Raw genomic sequence first — 16,243 nt, 5'->3', positions numbered from 1 at the left:
GTGGTTTGGGTTGTTGCTCTCTCTCTCTCTCTTGGCCAAACCTACTTCACAGGGTCGTTAAAAATGTTAAAATGGTTGAGGGAAAACCAGTGTAAGACACTTTGAACTTCTTGTAGGAAGGCAGGGATAAAAACGTACTTAACTAAAGACTTTCTTTCCACATTCCAGTTCCACATTCTGTTTATACATTTATTAGTTTGCTTCTAATGTATTATCTTCCCACTGAAGACCAAAATATTGGCATGGACATGCATGACAACAGTCTACATATCAAGTTCAAGCTCCATCTTGACCATAAATGTATTTTCAACACCACCAGAAAAGATGTCAACCAGCCTGCACAGTAACTTTTGCCAACTTTCAAACACTGTACTGTACTAATTTAGCACTGTTTAAGAGATAGTTTGAGAAAGAACAAAAACCGTGTGTATGAGTGAGTGTGTAAACCACATAAAACACTCTTTTTAAAATCAGCTCACATTTATGAGAAACCTGAACAATCCCAAAACCATTTGGGGTACTCAAAGGTCAAACAATTACTGTTTTTGCTTCTCAACTGAGACAGTCATTCTCTGTGGAGAATAATATGGAGCTTCCCTACAGCAGAATACATTTTATACATTGATTTTGGATTACAGGCAATGTCAGTGCAACGCTACATCAAGAATTATTAATCCAGGTTTCAAGAGTGAGTTATGTAGTATTCCCACTACACTATAAAGCGCTAAAACAGCTTAGAATACCATCCAGGTAGAAAAGGCAGCTCACGAGAAGCCTTCATTTATGCATACAACAGATTATATCCACAGCAGAAGTATTCCTTTCGTATCCTTCAAAGTACCCATTTCCCACTGCACAATGAACAAAACACTCTGCAAATGTGACTAAACTCTTAAACAGGACTTCTTTATTCTAATACACTGGCAAGCAACTTTTCCCAACTTGCCCGAAAACAAAATGTACAGAACATCATGAACCCCAAATACCCCACAGAGAGGGACCAGACCAAGAACCCTACTGAAAGATGATTCACAGAATACATTTCCTTTCTTGACCAACAACTCCATTATTTATGTTTGCACACAACCCAGGAATGCGTCAACCATGAGATTACAAATATAAGCAACGGCAGTTCTGCACAACCGTTTGCTGAAAATTTTTGAACTGGAGCGAAAATCAGCCACTGCAGACTATCACGTCAATGAAATTTAGCCAGCTTTTGCCGCACTCTCATGCTTCAGATCACATTCCATGTTTTTGTGGTGAAGAACATTGCCTCTCTATCTTCACTTAAAGGCAAAGCTTGTGATTTTTTGCTTTGGTCAAAATCTACACTCACTCAGTTCATATAGCAGGATCTGAGTCCAGGAGCACCTCAAAGACCTAAGATTTTCTGGTAGATGCTTTTGAGAGTCAAAGATCCCTTCATCAGTCCATGTAATACATTTGCCTATGAAAAGGCAGTTTTTGATGGTTAGCCACAGAACAGCAGGAGTCCAGCAGCCCTTTAGAGACAGAGTGTGAGCTTTCCAGAGCCAGACCTCTCATTTTCAGACGCAAACAGGAAAGCAGATTCCTGAGCCTTTATATCCCAGCCAAAAGTGAAAAGGCAGAGTATAGATGAATTAAATAATAAATAATAAAAATTAAAAACATTTTTTTAAAACCCTGTACGTAAAGTAGACTGGCTCTATACACATGGATGTGTGGGAATGTGTGTATAATCTGTGCTTAGTCAAGATTTATAACAGAATTACAGTACTGCAGATACACAATGAAGAATGCATAAAACAGCATGCTCAAACTACAGCCTCCCAGGAGCATGAAAGATATCAATAGGCTTCCTCAATAATAGAAAAATAAACACTGCATATTATACAAAACAAGGCTGAAGAATTAAGAACAATTACTTCCAGCTGTCTTGAGACTTTGGCTGCAATCTGGGCCCCCTAAACACCATTGAAATTTAAGAAACCATGACTATACATGCATACTTCAAACCAGGGCAGTTTCATCTGGGCCATAGCACCTAAGCACTACCTTCACTCAAAAACAAACTGTATGCGTTGACAGAAGAGAGGAGATTCACAGAGGACTTTGGAATTTATTACAATATTTATTTTCATGTTCAGTATTCTAATATTTTAACTGGGCGTGTTCCCCAACCACTCCAACTTTAGCCATCCAGAGTCATCAGGCTAGCCAAGCAGAGTATCTTGTTATTGTTTGTTTTGGAGGTTTTGCCAAGTGGGTTATTTGAGACTAGACACATGAAGGACAGCTACATATTCTGGATAAGCATGGCATTTTAATTTTTGTTGCAATGATAAGTGGTGTTTTTGGTGTGTGTAAAGTGCCAGTACTTGCTGCACCAATTTCCACCAATTACGCCATCAAGATTTGGAAACCCCCCCTCCCCTTGTTGCAGTTACTCCGTAGTGGTGAGTACCAGGGCTTTTTTCAGCTGGAATGCAGTGGAACAGAGTTCCGGAACCTCTTGAAAATGGTCACATGGTTGGTGGCCCTGCCCCCTGATCTCCAGACAGAGGGGAGTTTAGATTGCCCTCTGAGCCATGGCGTGGAGGGCAATCTAAACTCCCCTCTGTCTGGAGATCAGGGGGCGGAGCCACCAACCAGGTGACCATTTTCTCTGAGGGCAACCCACTGAGTTCCACCACCTCTTTTCCCAGAAAAAAAGCCCTGGTGAGTACCATCACAAAAAAATAACCCTGGTTTTAAATATGCTAAAGGCAATGGGAAAATGCATTTTATCACTCGTTAGCCACAATGACTGGCAGATTAAAGGGGTGTGTAAAAGCTAGGAGGAGGGGACATCACAACTGGGAGTGTGGGTAAAGGGAGAATAATGGCAGAAATTCAGCAGCCAACTTTGAAAGTTGTGTTCTTTTCTCTTTCTCCCTTGTACAAAGCGCTACTGATTTCTACTCCCAAGGGGAGTGGAGCTTGTCTCTAAGAGTCTTTTTCCGATTAGCCTTTTCTCTAGACATGCTTGAGAGTAGACCTCATAAACTGGAAACAAAAGCTACGCTTTACTGCAGGAGCAGCTATACACCTTGTCACAATTGCATTGAAACAGACAAAAAGATTGCCTTTGCCTAACAAATATCCTGACTAAATTAAAAGGGCAGTGTAGTGCATGGAAATGACTACTCCAGGAGCAGACCATAATGTTTTATTTAAGCACTTTTTGAACCTGAAGCTGAATATGATGCTACTTCTTAATTACTGTATTCACAACCAAAGTCATAAACAGCGAGCCATGGATATAAAGAAGCAACAGCCTCTGTACTATCCTGAGATAGCAAGAATAGTATTTAAACGCTGTGACTCGTAGTTCTCACGCTAAGCCAGCCCTTCAGCCTAGGACACCTTGGGGGAGAGAAAGTCCACCTGGAACAGACAGGTATCTCAAATCGTCTACAGAAAGTGCACACAGAGATGAAGGAAGTAGCAACACAGGCACAGCCAAATGAAAGAAAAATGGAAATTGAAAAGGGAGAATTTTTTTTAAAATCTGGTCTGACATTTTTTATAACAACCAAAGTGTCAATGCAAGAGACCGGAATTAGAATGAGGAACATGGTCAGACAACTCAAAATCCTCTAAAGCAGAGGGCTTCCTTAGCAATCCACGAAGGTGTTCAGTATCTGAAAAGTAATGTCAAAGCACGGCAATTCAACTGGTGCTACGGCAGCCAAAGAATGACAGACTCCTAACCTTCACTGCTCTCTTTCGGATTCTTCTAAGGTTTCAACTTATTTCCCTACAATCGAAGCTGTACTTGTAAGTAGCTAAAATTATTCCTGACACATTAAAACATCTATTCTGTCTATTTCCTTTAACTGCCTTTTTCATTTAGTCTCTGGATTAGCTGCTTTAAATTCTTCTGGAATATATTATTCTCCTATAGTAAAGGGAATAACTTGCTAGGATTTATAGGTCTGTGTTATTTTTTAAAACCTACTTAGTTACAGGCAGTAACTTTTGAACAATGACGTATTATGCAGGTTCTCTTGCCTGCTGCTTCCAAGTTTCTTTTTTTCAAAAAGCCGGTTACCTCTAGCTCAAAGACAGACCCACCCACCCCCCAAATGTATCTTACCAAACACTAACTTTGTTGTATAAATGTAGAACAGACTTCCCCACTGCTGCTTAAAGCCCAGTGCTAGAAAATAATGTACAGAAACGTATGCTGATGCTGCATTCAACGGAAAGGGAAGCCGAGGGAATGTACTGTTTAGTACGGTTAGACACAAAGAACCTGCCCAACTAGTTTTCTGTAGCTGTTTGGCCCCCCATCCTCCAAAGAGTAGCACCCACCCACCCAACTGAACATGGCAAAGGGCTTCTGAAAAACAGGAGATGAATTAGCCAGCTTGCTAATTCAAACCACAGTAAAAAAAAAAACCCTTAAAAACCATGGTTTGTCAGAATATCAATGTGATGCAATGTTAAATTGAGTCAATAAGACCAATGGTAAAGCCAAAATGTTTTCTACCTTTTCAGTAGCAGGCTTAGATTTTGAACATGAGCCCACTCCAAGGAGCAACATATTAGCAGAAGAGTTTGGAAGGATTGTTAAAACACAACATAAGAACATTAGTCAGATTGGATTAACTCCAGTATCAACAGTGTCTCAAAGATATATATTGGATGTGTTACAAGGAGAATTCTTCTATGTACCTAGAAAATGAAACACTGAACTGCTCTCTCTTCATTCTCCAGAGATCAATCTACTTAGGGGGGGGAAAGTCTTGGAAAAATAGATCATGATACGAACACGCTTCACATTTAATATAACTTGCTTCAGCTATAAATATGCCAAGAAAAATAAATCTTTTTTAAAAAAATTACTCTGCCTATATTTTACAAACTGAGGGAACTTCGGATTTTTGGAAATTGCTACCAAACTTGTACCTATTACTGAAAGCTGAAAAGTTATTAAATAATTGAAGATGCCACCTTTCCAACGAATAAATATACATACTGTAAACAATCAACTAAGTTGTTTTTGTAAAATTCCCAAAAGAACCAGGGCTTTTTTTGAGAGGGAATGCTCCGGAATGGCGTCTCGTCAGCTCTAGAATCTGCCTGTGTGATTCCTTCCTCCTTCGGCCCTGTGGGCTCTGCAAAGGAGGCTTAGCTGCTTTGAGTTCATTCTGCTTTCTTGAGAGAGAGAGAGAGAGAGAGAGAGAGAGAGAGAGAGAGAGAGAGAGAGAGAGAGAGAGAGAGAGAGAGAGAGAGAGCAAGTGCCAGCAGAGCTGCTGGGGCCGGCTCTCCAGAGGGGGTTAAGCTGCTTTGAGTTCATTCTGCTTTCTTTTCAGGGGGTGGGTGGGGCTATGTGTGTGCTTGTGTTGCTTTCATTCTTTTGTTGACTGAAGTTGATTGACATTGTTATGGTTCCCAGCTTTTGAATGCAGATTGGTTCAGTGTTAGTTAAATATATCACTTATGGTTATTTGTATAAGTTAAAATATCAGTTATGGTTATTCCAGTTTTATGCTAGGAATAGATAGCTGTGTCCAAATCACAGAAGGCTTTCATCAATATATTCATCAACATATAGGTGTTCTTATGTCTTCATAGCTGTAACTCAAATGGTTTTCAGGGCTTTTTTTCTGGGAAAAGAGGTGGTGGAACTCTCTATTATCACGCACACTCCTGGAAATGCATGATGACGTCACTTCCGGAAGTGCCGTCACTCCCGGAAGTGACACCGCTTCCCAGAACCCAGGACAATGCATTACGATGAGATAAATGTTAGTAAGCTTGGAAAATTACACTATTATGAGAAACGTTTTTTTTCCCTTTCTGTATCCTCTACAAAAAGTGAAATCTTCCATTCCCTTTCCCAAACATTTCATTTCTTTGGAATCATATTTTAAAATATACAAGAAGGAGGGGGCCTCTAAAAATCCAAAACCCATCTCACAAATCTAAATTCTAACAGATTCCCTCTGCCAGTGTAGAAATTTTTTTTCCAAAATTCTCTCTCAATATTCCATAGTCTGAAATTCCTACTCTAATGAATATTGAATTTTCAAATTTTCAGGAAGGGTTTTGCTTTGCTGGAGCAATTCACAATTAGATACTCAACTTTAGCTGCATTAGATTTATACTTAGTTTAAAATGGCTTTTTTTTGTTGCCTGCCAACTCTACCTTACCAATGACTAAGCTGTTGTGACATTGTGAAATGCTCATAAATATTCTAACATCCCAGACAAACAATATTAATAAAAACTTCCTTAACACCCATATGTCCATTGCAATTACAGTGATGTTAATCAGCCGAGGGTGGGGAGAAGAACAAATTTCTTTTATGCATGAGAGGGTATCAAACGTAATAAATAAAAGCAAATAGTCTGCCGTGAAAGAAATGATCATATGAAACAGCCTCACTTCCAGTAGCACAGACAACCAAAATGGCAGCAAAACTGAACACTCAAAACCCATCACTGTTGTGAAAGGCCCACGTTGAAAAGAGGTAGTGATATGATTTTACTTTCATCATCTCTTTTCAACCCCTGGGGTTCTTGGTTTTTAATTACTTTGACTTTCATTTTGTCTTCTAAGACCTATTTGATAACTTTGGATAGATCTTGAATGAAGAGTCAACTGCCAGTCTCTCTCATCGATTTTTAATCATGGAGGAAGATATAGTACATCCAACCAGCAGGGTGGCAAGCTCTTCGATTATTGCATATCTATCAAAAAGTTTACTGAGGGCAAATTTTAATGAGCCACAAAACATAACTGAGTAATGACACGAATTAAAATGGACTAAAGCTTGCAGTTCTTATTACACATAAAACCCTATGCATATTCTCAATTAAAGTGTCAAAATAACCTTCAAGGAAATGAACCACCAGTGGTCAGTACACTAACAGTGAAATCCTAAACAGAGTTACTCCAGTCTAAGTCCACTGATTTCAGTGGGCTTAGACTGGAGTAAATCTTCTTAGGATTTCACTGTAAGTCCCAGGAAGAGTTAAGCACTGAGCAACAGGGCAGCAAGTAATCCATCTTTAATATTCTGCCACATAATGCTGCCCTCTCTCCAGTAGGAGAACATACATTTTGCTTTCAGGTGACCCCAGATCCAATCTTCAGCATCTCTCATTTAAAAGGAATTCAGGTAGTAGAGTTTTGCGGATATCATGGACAGCCAAAAAGGCAAATAAGTGGGTATTAGATCAAATCAAGCCTGAATTCTCCTTAGAAGCTAAAATGACAAGACTAAAGCTATCATACTTTGGTCACATCATGAGAAGACAAGATTCTCTGGAAAAGTCAATAATGCTAGGAAAAGTGGAAGGCAGCAGGAAAAGAGGCCTAAAACAAGACGGCTGGACTCAATAAAAGAATCCACGTCCTCCAGTTTGCAGGATCTGAGCAGGTCTGTTAAAGATAGAACGTTTTGGAGGTCTTTCATTCATACGGTCGCCATAGGTCGGAGACGACTTGACGGCACATAACACACACAGGTAGTAGGGCTGTGGAACACCTCTGCCTGATGTCCTAGAGTTTCACACAAAGTATTTTACATGAGACTGATGTTTTTACAGTACTTTTTAACAAACTTAAAACAATTTACAGGTACCACCCTGCAAATGGGCAAAATCAACAGCTGTCTGTATACACACATTCTCTGTTGTGGCTCCCACCTCATGGGATGGCCTGCCTGAAGAGGTCAGAAAAGCTCCTACTTTCTTTGCTTTCTGCAAACTATGCAAAACCAAATTATTCAAGAGGGCTTTTTTACACAGATAATAAGGCTGTGCTGTAAGGAACTGGTATAAAACAGATGCTTTGGTATAGAGGCAGGGATAGTAGACTATGCTACTGCATACTGCCTGCTTCTGTAAATACGTTGCTACTAGGGAGTTTCCATGTCATTTAATATGTCATGTCAAATTGCTTATGTTTTGTTTCAGCAAACACACACCTCTTATATATTGCACTTTTGGCCATGAAAAGTCAGCCTCAAATTGAAAGAACTTGCAATAATTTAGGGGAGCTGGAGGGTAGTTTCTGACTTTAGCAGATCTTCGGGGAAGCTGAACAACAAAGTGGTGGGACAATCACTGGAAATGGAGATCTTAGTGGATCCTCGCTGTGTGAACAGGCCCAAGTTGACAGGGGCAATGATAAAAAGGGACAAAACGGTAGAAATGGTTGCTATCACAGGTCCCTAACCAGTATGCTCCTATGATACATGTTTACAAACATGTATTCATCTTAGTCTTCCATTATTAGGCACACTCTTAAAACAACTTAAATTTAATGTTATTATTATTACTATTAACTTAGGTATACACCTAAGCATGTAATATGAAGTGGTCTTTCACACATACTTTAGAGTTGTGAATCGTGCCTAGAAGATTAGAAGACAGCAATACACCCTATGTCAGTTCTTAACAAGCAGAAAAAGGTACAGCATTGTCAAAGAGCAGGCTGCTGAAGACCCGTTTGTCTGAAAACACAGGCCAATCACAGGGCGGCGGCAACTGGAGATAAAAATTTCTGGCAATTCTGAAACCACAAGGGGGAAAAATGGGGGTTTGGTCACTTTTCCAGAAATAAACGAGGAAAAATTAAAATATATGCGCTGCTTACTTTTCTAGCAAGCCTAAACTTCTTTTACTGATTTAGCAATTTAAAAATGCATCATTTATAACTTAATACATAAAATTATACTGTTTAGCATATATATGAGATTCAAAAATATTAATGTCTTCAGTTTACGGCATCCTAGTCTACAAACAGTAAATGCATCTCAAATTTTCCCATTTGAGAGCTAGAAAACAATTTCTGCGGTAAACAAAAGAAAACATATTATTTGGACAGAAACATTCTCATACAATTACAAGAGGTAAAACTACCAGGATATTTGGGTATCAAGTGAAAATTCATAACCCTGAAAACGACTGAACAATTAAATTATGCATTAAAATCATATACATTACAGCATATTGATACCAAAATTATTTGCATCAAAAAAATCTTGTAAATGTCACTAGCAAGCCTATAGTATGTATAAGATATCATTATCTAATAATGTAGATTGTTTAGTGTCTTACATAATGATACTACAAGGTTTTTTCATTCATACCAAGGTCATTTCATTCATACCAAACAGAAAAGGAAATCAGAGATTTTTTTTCCTGTTCTCCAAAATTTCCCAATTCTTCCATTGAAAAAAATTGGAGAAAGGCAGGATTTTTCATGCTATACATTCTGAGTGAGGAAAATGTCTTCTTTAAAAACATTTCACTCATTTTGGGATCCCCAGCATTTTCCAATTTCCCCCAAATTTTCCATTAGAAAAATTGAGGAAGTCCTCAGACAAGGGATTTCTCATTCAGTACGAGAAAATGTTTTATATATTTTTTTCCAGTACTTGCCAAAATTTCCCAATGTTTTTCATAGGAAAAAATGAAAAAAGTACTTGGGCAGGAATTTTTCCTGGGGTTCCCCCCCAGACCTTCATATGGCTACGTGTCATCACCACTGAGAATCCCGTGTGCCCTGATATAGATACTCTTCCAAGCATTATTACTTCAGTCTTCTCTGGAGTCCATTTCAATTGGTTCACATCCAGTCTCTAGGCCCAATGAGATACTAAAAGGGAGTGCCCAATTTGAATGGGCTGAAAGAGATATAAAATGGGTGATATCCTAACTGGATCTTTGCCAGCAGAAAAAAAAAAGATCACCTGGGTCGAATCCACATTACTCATTCTAAGTCGCATGTTTCCCGCATTCCCCACGCACTCCTGAGTGCCGGTCACATTACCTCATTAAACAGACGCATTTCATTCGCATTTCTCCCGAATATGTGGTCACAGGTTTTCAATGGGAGTTTCACGGTGGCCGTGAACGGGCCAATGCGCAATTTACGCGGTTTTTTTAAAAACCACCCCCCCTTCCTGTCTCTCCGGCCGTTCTGAGAGTTCCTATTGGCTGATTCAACTTGCAAGTGCTCCGTAGTCTGCAAAAGACTGTTTTTGACTTCATAGCATTGGATTTATTGATTATGCTGTTTCTGAATCAAATCTGGTAGTTTGAAAAATCATTTTGGGGTGAATCCATCCTCAGAACGGACTCGCGAAACTTCCTTTTTAACTGTTTTTTATTTTTTTAATTTTATATTACTGTAATATCAAAATTACAAAATATCGAAATAATGACACTCCAAGAAGTGAAACTTCAGTAAAATTCAGGCACTGCATAGGAAATGCCCACGAAAGCTTCCCACATGCTTCCAAATTTCCAAAAAAGAAACGGGAGAGAGCCATCAGTGCTGTCAGTGGGGGAAAGAGAGGCATCATTATCTTCAATGATGTTTCTTTATAAGGCAAGATTGAAATAACGGAAAAGTGCACTCAAAAAAATTTAAAAAAGGGCGGGGAAAAAGGTCCCGCCAAAAAAAGCGGTTTTCGAGCGGCCGTGTAACCGGAGGGACGCGCAAGAAAGTTGGATTGGAAGCAGGAATGTGAACGAAGAGGAAAAAATCGCGGATTGGAGGCAAACAGAAGATATCCGATAAACATGCGGTTAATGGGTGAATGTGGATTTGACCCTGGAAAGGAGAAGAGGAACTGATGCAATCACAAATGTAGTTGCTTACTAGCGATGCACACATCTTCCCACATGATCCAGAAGCAGAAAGTAGAGAAGAGATGCTTAACTCCTCTCTGTGGGAATGAGCAGTTGTTCTCTTCCTCATGTTGCAATGAAGGCAGTCTTGAGGAAGTAGTACCAAGATGGCTGTAAGCAGGGTGGGTAGAGTGGAAACAAGAAAGGGCTGCTGGACCAAATGGAAGCTGCCCATGGGGACAAGGACCACCAGTTCAACTTGCACATGTCTGAAAGCAACTTGTTGAAAGTGTTTGTGTTATCATAAGCTGTTTTTGAGAACGTGGAAGGTCAAAAAGATTGGGGTACCATTTTTTTAAAGAACCAAAAGTGCAAATATTAATATTTGTAATTATTAATATAAAACAGATCAGCACATCCTGATAGTATGACTCAATACTGGACATTATTTTCTCTTCTTATCCTACTGTAGAAATGTATCAGACAATACTAAACATAGCTCACTTTTTTCTTGAAGACATTTCTGGATGTTGGTTAACCTCAAAGAACACAATGTGGGGGTATAAATACTTCAATAAAAACCAGCAAGTAGTTAACCATCACCACAAGTTAAGGGGCGCTGGCTTTCCCTCATTCTATCACTTCCCCAGAGTAGCAGGTCCACAACTAATGCAAAATCCCATCCTTCTAAAATAGTTCTAGCAGCCAGGCCAAGAACAGTTCAGGTATGTTATGATAACAGTACAACTGACATTTGCCTAGCTAATACACCACATGCACAAACGTTGGACTGACCAAGGTGTCGATTTATCAACGTGACACAAATAAAGGGAGAAAAGCAATTTTATAAAATAAAAACGTTTCTCCTGGAGGCACAATACTGTGCAAAACCACATGGGCCCCACACACACACACGCACACACACACACACACACGCACACGCATGAAGCTCTTTATACTAACTAAGCCAGCCCTTTGGTCTGCTGAGGTCAATATTGTCCACTCTGACTGGAAACAGTTCTCCAAGGTCTGAGGTACAGACTTTTCACATCACTGCTACCTGATCCTTTTCACTGGAGATTTCAGGGATTAAACCAGGGACTTTCTACACGGAAAGCCGATGCTCTTCCACTGAGCCACGCCCCTCCCCAGCTTCTCCCCCCTGCCATAAATGCAACGCTCTCAGCAGCAGTCTCAACTTGTGTGCCCTTTTGATCTGCAAGAGGGCCCGGAGAAGACTCAGCATGTGCAAAGTTCCTTCCTGGGGGAGAGAGGGCCCTTTGACAAAGGGCTCCCTAGGACAAAGCATACCCCATGTGCTTCTGCAAGGTGCCTTTCTTTGTGAAGGAAGAGGTGCGTGGTGCGGCACGGAAGGCACAGGTACGCATCTGCAGTCGGCGCACAAAGCCTTCACGCCTGCGAGGTTCTAAACGCAGCCAGCGCGCTACACAAGGGCCTCTTCGCTATCTGGATTCTCTTCTGCACTAACTTCCCCCTCTCCGGCTCAGGTTGCAGAGGATTCCTCCGGCTTGTGGCAGGATAGCAGGCGGGCCTGTTATTACCACCACTGCTCATGTGGGCGGCTTCCCATCGAAACCTCCCCCGCGTATGTCAAACAGCCCTTCTTTGAAAGGGGCGGCTGGATAAAAGCTGTCAGGGAGAGGGAGGGTCCCGGGAAGGGCAGAGCCTACCCACCCACCGCGGGACACAATCCTACAGAAAAGTTCTCCTCGCTTTCAAGCAGACTACGCTCTTCTGGGGCAATCAAATCACGAAGCGAGGGGCCAGAGCTGTCTCATTCCCTTGACGGCAGCCCAGCTCTGCCGGCTGAAACAGGGCAGAGTTATTTCTGAACGAGACCTCCCTATCCGCCCCCCCCCGCCGCCCATCCTAGTGGGATTCGACCGTTTGACGTTAAACGGTTCCAGACGAGGACCAAGAACAGTCTCCTCCCGCCCCGTCTATCCGTCCGAGGCGCTTCTTTGTGCGCAGTCCGCCCTGCTTGAAGCGCGCACGGGAGCGAAGCAAGCAAGCGAGGCGGCGGGCGAGAAGAAGAGATCAGCCGGGATTAGTGCAAGGAGGCCTGGGCACAGGCAGGGGACAAACCTGGGAAGGACTCGCAGAGGGGAGTTCCAACCTCCCCCGCCCCCCAGCCGAGATCTACCGCGAAGGGGCGGGGAAAGAGAAGTCCGAAGGGGGCGGCATCGACTGCCCTTTGCCCGGACAACTTCCAAGCCAGCCAAGACACAAAAGGCACCAACTTCGGGAAGTAGCAATGGAGAAACTGCGCCGGGGGTGGGGTCGCGCGTCACGCGAAAGTCGGGGGGTGCGTGGGTGGGGGTGTGAACGCCGCCCGCAGAATCCCACCCGCCTCGGTCTTCCCGGGACTGAATCTCACCCCATCGAGAAGCCTCCCCCTCCGCATCCAACAGGACTCCTCACCGCCTTGCCCTGCCGGCGACGATCTCCGCGCCACACGCCCACCCGGCCCCCGGGAGCCGCCCCCTCCGCCCGGCCGGCGGGCGCCACCCCCAGCCCCGCTTCCCATTGTTCCCGGGCGTGCGCCCCCTCACCGTGCGCGCTGCGCTGCTCTGGGGTTGCCGTGGCTCGCTTCGGCGGCGGGCGATCGAGTCGGGCTGGGGCCGCCGGGGAGGGGGGTCCGAGCCATTAACGGCTCCAGGGGACGGAGGCGGGCGCGGGGGAAGGGCGGCGGCGGGAGCGAAGGGGGGGCGGCGGGAGCCTGGGCGCCATGGCCGGAGCGCGCTCGCTTGCCAAGGGGACGGGAACCTCGGCCCGAAGAGCCCCGCTGACCCGAGCCGCGGGAACCGGACGCCGCCGCCGCTTGCCTGCCTCGCCGCCGCCTGCCTTCTCCTCCCACTCCCGGCCCGGCCCCCGCCTGCAGGGAAGGCGGAGATGGCAGCCGCGGCGGCGAACAGCCCCCTCCAGCGTCCGCACTCGCGCCCTGCCCTTCGCGGCACAGCCCCCCGCCTTCCCCCGGCGGAGTAACACGGCGCAGCCGCGGCCGGGCCGGGCCGGGCCGGGCGAAGCCGGGGAGAGGAGCCGGGGCCGAAGCAAGTGCCCCCGCCTTGCCTTCTGGCCAACACGGGCCAGGCCGGGTCTCAGGTGGGGGGCGACGCCAAGAAAGTGGCCGGAGGGTCTGCTCTGAAGAACGGCCGGGGAGGCCAACGGGAATCAAACCCAGCCCAGCTTAGACAAAGGAGGCGCCCTCAGAGTACCCGCATAAGGGCACATGGAGGGGCGCGAGGGGGGCATTAAGAGACTTGCGGAGGAGCCCTAGCCTTCCTGTCTCTGTAACTTACAAATTATACCTCAAGTCTTTTATAAGTAATTTATAAACTCCATAGATAAATATGGCTAGATCACATGAATATTTTTAAATCTTGCCTGACATCAAGAGCTTTAAGTTTCTGCTGTTCCGAAATATTCTGTATTCAGTCCAGGAAGTAATATATTGATTATGGAGTAAATTGAGGGCAGCTAAAAAGAATGTGGACAGTTGAATCAACTTGGTCCCTACAATGAATACAATAGGGAGCCCTATCCCTTTTCTGGGGCGGGTGTGTGCACTTAAAAGCTTCTCAGAATACATTTTATTTCAGATGTATTTTGATTTCAGTTCTATCCTGGTCCAGTGGCACCTTAAAGACCAACTAGATTTCCAAGGTATGAGCTTTCAAGAGTCAGAACTCCCTCCATCAGATGTCTTTAAGGTGCTACAGGACCCAACTCTTGCTCTTAACGCTATAAATCAACACGGCTATCCATTTTAAACAGTTCTGTCCTGTCACCATGGGGCTCAAGAGAGCTATTCGCGGGCCATCTCCCAGCTGGGCATGGAGGCCCAGAGCTGTTCAGCGCCACTGCTGTATATCTGATACCTTGTGCTCCTCACCATTTCTGTACCATATTTATCAATTACAAATCCACCGGGAGGGAGAGGAAACTTTTTTTTTGGCATGGAATTTTTCTTTATTTAGACTGTAAACAATAACATAAAAGCTATAGACAACAAACACAGAAGATAAAAAAACAACATTCTGAAAAGAGGACACTAACAATACATAAACAAGTAAAAAGAGAAAAGAAAAAAACCCCTAAAACTAAACCACAGATTGAGTTCCAATTTTCTCCGCTACAAATATGGACCATATTCAGAGTCTCACTTATTCCAAGTTAAACATAAAAGCCCTCTTTTTTTCTATTGTTCATGATTCTTAATCCATAAATCCGGATGTCATCAAGTTCTTATTATCCATTTCATGTAAAAAGTCTATAAACAGTTTCTATTCAGTCAAAAATGTAACTGTCTTCAGTGAAGTAAGTTTTGCCATGGATGCAAACTCCAAAACTTTTATCCGCCATTCCTCCACTGTAGGCAATGTTGGAGTTTTCCACTTCAAAACATAGCTTGAACGCAGGCACACAGATCTGGAAGACTTCGTGCATAATGTCACAACACTTTGCAGATGATTGCAATCACTTATATTCTCAATACCTAGAAATATACTTTTGGGGTGGGGTTGTTTTGGGTTTGGCACCTGCAGCTCTCCCATCTTGCCTTCAGTGTGTCCTGCCAATATGATAGTGCCATGCTGCATGAAGACTGACTGAAAACCAAATCTGTTTTGCAGCCTAAAATTATGCTAGATAAGACGAAGATTACATGCTGTTTTCCAAAAGGCAATAGCCTTCTCTCTCCCTTCTTTGGCCACAGAATGTGGCAGTCAGAAGAATATTGCCTCTGAACATTAATAATACACATTATATGAAGAAGTAGCATTCCCTGTTTTTCCAGCCATACCCTACTCCCAATCAACTTCACCTCTCTATGTTCCACACTTTTGTGTTTTGAGGGTAAAACACACTCTTACTTCACACTCTCCAGTGCACTCATGTTTCTTCTTTCCAGCAAAGTGTGATAGTCTTTGATTACTCTAAATCTACAAATTTGTTTTCCTTTTATTCAAGCAATAAATTGCTAGTTTTGCATTTGCTCAAAGTTAAGGTGATGCCTTTCACATAGAAAGCCCACCATAGTCTTAGTTCCTCCAGTCTGTGGGCTTTACTCAGCGGCTTCACTCATCTGAGCAGGGCCTTCTACAGGCGCCAACCTGTAAATGGGGAAAATCAACAACTGTTTGCACGTGCATATTCTCCACTGTGGCCCCCACTTTATAGAATGGTCTGCGTGACGAGAGGGATGCTTCCACCATCCTGGCTTTCTGCAAAACTGAATAACAACATACTTTGTAAACTGCTCTGAGTGGGCATTAAATGGTCCTGAAGGGCAGTATATAAATTGAATGTTATTATTATTCAAAAGCATTTCTACACAGATAATAGGGATGTCCTGTAATGAAACAGATTTGAAAAATACCTGAGTAAAGTGTTAATGACTGTGATCTATACTAATAGCTGATGTATATAGTTCATATAGTCCATTGGTATATGTAGGCTCCTACTATGTCATTTTTTGTTTTGTCTAGCTACTTGTGCATTGCTTCAGTTCTGTTCCAGATTTCTACAATCCAAATACTATTGCATTGTTTATTGGTGTCCCATCCTGTTGGTTGCATTGACTTACTCTGAGTAATCCACTTTA

The 16,243-nt window shown here is 43.0% G+C and overlaps 1 protein-coding gene across 6 annotated transcripts in view; it reads right to left on the bottom strand.

Annotated features, from left to right (window-relative positions):
- The window catches only part of FARP1 (FERM, ARH/RhoGEF and pleckstrin domain protein 1), a 245,227-nt gene extending 231,758 nt beyond the window's left edge, over positions 1–13,469 (bottom strand). For all 6 annotated transcript variants that reach the window (XM_054974922.1, XM_054974926.1, XM_054974923.1 and 3 more), the window contains exon 1: positions 13,194–13,469. The gene's annotated coding sequence lies outside the window, so the exon portion shown is untranslated. The remainder of the gene's footprint in view (positions 1–13,193) is intronic.
- Between the last annotated feature and the right edge of the window lie 2,774 nt (positions 13,470–16,243).

The sequence above is a fragment of the Eublepharis macularius genome, chromosome 3, assembly GCF_028583425.1.
Source record: "Eublepharis macularius isolate TG4126 chromosome 3, MPM_Emac_v1.0, whole genome shotgun sequence".
NCBI lineage: Eukaryota > Metazoa > Chordata > Lepidosauria > Squamata > Eublepharidae > Eublepharis > Eublepharis macularius.
Note: the sequence above shows the minus strand (reverse complement) of the source record. Positions and strands in the feature narration are given on the sequence as shown.